The following is a 4,638-nucleotide window of genomic DNA, read 5'->3' on the forward strand; positions in this document are numbered from 1 at the left end:
CTGTAATCCACTTGCTAACAACTCTGTAGTGAATATTTGTCACATCTGAGATGCATGTAGCGTGTTCGGAACACGGAATTTGACGGTGAGCGAATCCATGTAAATTACATATCTATTGGTTAGAACCTGCTCCAAGAGGTTTTTGCCATGAAATCTGCCTCATTTTAGAAACTGGCATTTGGAAATCTCTGTGAAATCACAGAAAATGCTTCTAAGCATCTATATGCTTTCTATAGTGAGAAAGTCCTGTAATCCACATGCAAACAACTGTGTAGTGTATATTTGTCGAAACTTTTCTGCATGTAGCATGTTCGAAACACGTATTTTCACAGCGGGAGAATCTATGTAATTTACATATCTATTGGGTAGAACACGCTCCAAAAGTTTTTTCCTTTGAAAACTGCCTGATTTTCGAAACTGCAATTAGGAAATATCTGCGAACTCAGTGTTAATGTTTCTAGGTGTCAATATGCCCTGTATGGTGGATGAAAGTTGTGTAATACACATATACACAACTCATTAAGAATGTTTCTCAAATCCGTGATGTGTGTAGTGCGTTCGGAACATGGACTATCACGGTGAGGCAAACTATGTAAATTACATATCTATTGGTTAGAACACGCTCCAGGAGCATTTTACTGAAAAATCTGCCTCAGTTTGGAAACTGTTGTTATGAAACCCTGCAAAATCTGAGTAAATGCTTTAAGGTGATAATATGTATTCAATGGGTTATTAAAGATGTGTAATTCACATGCTAAGAACTCAGCAGTGAATATTTGTTGAATCCGTGGTGCATGGACCGTTTTCGGAACACGGAATGTTACGGGGAAGGTATCTATGAAAATGAGATGTCTATTGTATACAACATGCACCAAGAGAATTTTTCTGCGAAAACTGCCTGATTTTCTTAACTGACGTTAGGAAAACCTGCGAAATGTAAGTAAATGTTTCTAGGTGTAAATATACCTTGTATTGTGGTTGAAAAATCGGTAATCAACATGCTCACGGTCATTAAATAATGTTTGTCGAAGCCGTGATGAATGTAACGTTTTCGGAACACGGAATGTCTCGGTCAGTGAAGCTCTGAAAATAACAATTCTACTGGATAGAACTCGCTTGAATTGAATGTTTCTGTGAAAATTTCATGATTTTCGAAACTGGATGTTAGGAAAAACCTGTGAAATCAGAATAACTACTTCTAGGTGTAAATATGCCTTGTATGGTGGATGAAAGTTCGGTAATCCACATGCTCTCACTCATTAAAGAATGTTTGTCGAACTCTTGATGCATGTAACGTGTTCGGAATACGGAATGTCATAGTGAAGGAAACTATGTAAGTTACATGTCTATTGGGTAGAACTCGCTTGAAGAGAATATTTCTGCGAAATGTGCCTCATTTTTAAAACTGACATTAGGAGAACACTGTGAAATCTGAGAAAATGCTTCTAAGTGTCAATATGCCTTGAATGGTGAATGAAAGTCCGGTCATCCACATGTTAATAACAGTGTAGTAATTATTTTTTAAACCGTGATTCATGTAGCGCCTTTGAAAAATGGAATTTCACGGTAATGAAACTATGGAAATTACAATTCTATTGAGTAGAACGAGCTAGAAGAGAATTTTTCTGCGAAAATTGCATGATTATCGAATGTGAAGTTTGGAAAAAGCTGCAAAAAGGGAGTAAATATTTGCAGGTGTAAATGTGCCTTTATGATGCAAGAAAGTTCGGTAATCCACATTTTCACAATATATTAAAGAATCTTTTTCTAATCCGTGATGCATTTAGCGTGTTCAGATCGTGGAATTTCACGGTGATTGAAACAATGTAAATGACTTCTCTATTGGGTAGAACTCGCTCCGAGAGTGTTTTTCTGTGAAAACTTCGTCATTTTTGAAACTGGGGTTAAGAAAACGCTGCAAAATCTGAGAAAATACTTCTAAGAATCAATATGCAAAGTTTTGTGATGAAAGTTCTGTAATCCACATGCTAACAAATTTGTAGTGAATATTTGTCGAATCTTTTATGCATGTAACATGTTCGGAGCACGGAATTTCACGGCCAGGGAATTTATGTAAATTACATTTCCCTTGGTTAGAAATCACTCCAAGAGATTTTTCCTGAGAAATCGGCCTGATTTTCGAAACTGGCTTTAGGAAAATCCTGCGAAGCCTCCTTACTAGATTCTCGGTGTACATCTGCCTTTTATGGTGGATGAAAGTTCAGTAATCTGCATGCTAACTACTCTGTAGTGAATATTTGTCGAATCCGAGATACGTGAAGTGTGTTCGGAACACACAATATCACGGTGAGCGAATCTATGTAAAATACAGGTCTCTTGGGTAGAATTTGCTCTAAGAGTTTTTTCTGAGAAATCTGCCTCATTTTTGAACCTGGCGTTTGAAAATCTCTGCAAAATCAGAGAATTTGCTTCAAAGTGTCAATATGCCTTGTATTGTGATGCAAGATCGTAAAACCACATGCAAACAAATCTGTGGTGAATATTTTTAGAAAGCGTTATGCATGAAGTGGGATCGTATCACGGAAAATCCCGGCGATGAAATCTATGTAAATTACACACCTATTGGTTAGAATTCGCTCCAAAATTTTTTCCCTGTGAAAACGGCCTGATTTTCCAAACTGGCTTTAGGAAAAACCTGCAAATTCAGAGTTAATGTTTCTAGTTGTAAATATGCCATGTATGGCGGATGAAATTTCTGTAATCTACATGTTCACAACTCATTCGAGAAAGTTTGTTGAAACCTTGATGCATGTAGCGTGTTCGGAAAATGGAATGTCACTGTGAGGGAAACTATGTAAATTACATTTCTATTGGGAAGTACTCGCTCCACGAGAATTTTTCTGACAAATCTGCCTCCTTTTCAAAACTGGCATTAGGAAAAACTTTTGAAATGGGAGAAAATGCTTCAAATTGTCAACATGGCTTTTATGGTGGATGAAAGTTCTGTAATCCTAATGCTAACAACTCTGTAGTGAATATTTGTCGAATCCGTGATGCATGTAGCGTGTTCGGAACACGGAATTTCACGATGACGGGTTCTAAGTAAATTGCATGTCTATTGGGTAGAACTCGCTCCAAGAGGATTTTTCTGAGGAAACTGCATGATTTTAGAGACTGACATTAGGAGAATACTACTAAATCAGAATAAAATTTCTATGTATAAATATGCACTGTAAGGTGGATTAAAGTTCGTTAATACACATGTTCACAACTCATTAAAGAATGTTTGTTGAATCCGTGGTGCATGTAACGTGTTCAGAACACGGAATATCACGGTGATTGAAAGTAGGCAAATTACCTATCTTTTGGGTAGAACTGGCTCCAAGAGCATTTTTCTGCCAAATCTGCCTCATTTTCAAACTGGCGTTCAAACTAACGTGTGAAATCTGAGAAAATTCTTCAAAGTGTCAGTAAGCCTTTTATGGTGAATGAAAGTGCTGTAATCCACTTGCTAACAACTCTGTAGTGAATATTTGTCACATCTGAGATGCATGTAGCGTGTTCGGAACACGGAATTTGACGGTGAGCGAATCCATGTAAATTACATATCTATTGGTTAGAACCTGCTCCAAGAGGTTTTTGCCATGAAATCTGCCTCATTTTAGAAACTGGCATTTGGAAATCTCTGTGAAATCACAGAAAATGCTTCTAAGCATCTATATGCTTTCTATAGTGAGAAAGTCCTGTAATCCACATGCAAACAACTGTGTAGTGTATATTTGTCGAAACTTTTCTGCATGTAGCATGTTCGAAACACGTATTTTCACAGCGGGAGAATCTATGTAATTTACATATCTATTGGGTAGAACACGCTCCAAAAGTTTTTTCCTTTGAAAACTGCCTGATTTTCGAAACTGCAATTAGGAAATATCTGCGAACTCAGTGTTAATGTTTCTAGGTGTCAATATGCCCTGTATGGTGGATGAAAGTTGTGTAATACACATATACACAACTCATTAAGAATGTTTCTCAAATCCGTGATGTGTGTAGTGCGTTCGGAACATGGACTATCACGGTGAGGCAAACTATGTAAATTACATATCTATTGGTTAGAACACGCTCCAGGAGCATTTTACTGAAAAATCTGCCTCAGTTTGGAAACTGTTGTTATGAAACCCTGCAAAATCTGAGTAAATGCTTTAAGGTGATAATATGTATTCAATGGGTTATTAAAGATGTGTAATTCACATGCTAAGAACTCAGCAGTGAATATTTGTTGAATCCGTGGTGCATGGACCGTTTTCGGAACACGGAATGTTACGGGGAAGGTATCTATGAAAATGAGATGTCTATTGTATACAACATGCACCAAGAGAATTTTTCTGCGAAAACTGCCTGATTTTCTTAACTGACGTTAGGAAAACCTGCGAAATGTAAGTAAATGTTTCTAGGTGTAAATATACCTTGTATTGTGGTTGAAAAATCGGTAATCAACATGCTCACGGTCATTAAATAATGTTTGTCGAAGCCGTGATGAATGTAACGTTTTCGGAACACGGAATGTCTCGGTCAGTGAAGCTCTGAAAATAACAATTCTACTGGATAGAACTCGCTTGAATTGAATGTTTCTGTGAAAATTTCATGATTTTCGAAACTGGATGTTAGGAAAAACCTGTG

Source organism: Camelus dromedarius, unplaced genomic scaffold (assembly GCF_036321535.1).
Source record: "Camelus dromedarius isolate mCamDro1 unplaced genomic scaffold, mCamDro1.pat HAP1_SCAFFOLD_117, whole genome shotgun sequence".
Taxonomy (NCBI): Eukaryota; Metazoa; Chordata; class Mammalia; order Artiodactyla; family Camelidae; genus Camelus; species Camelus dromedarius.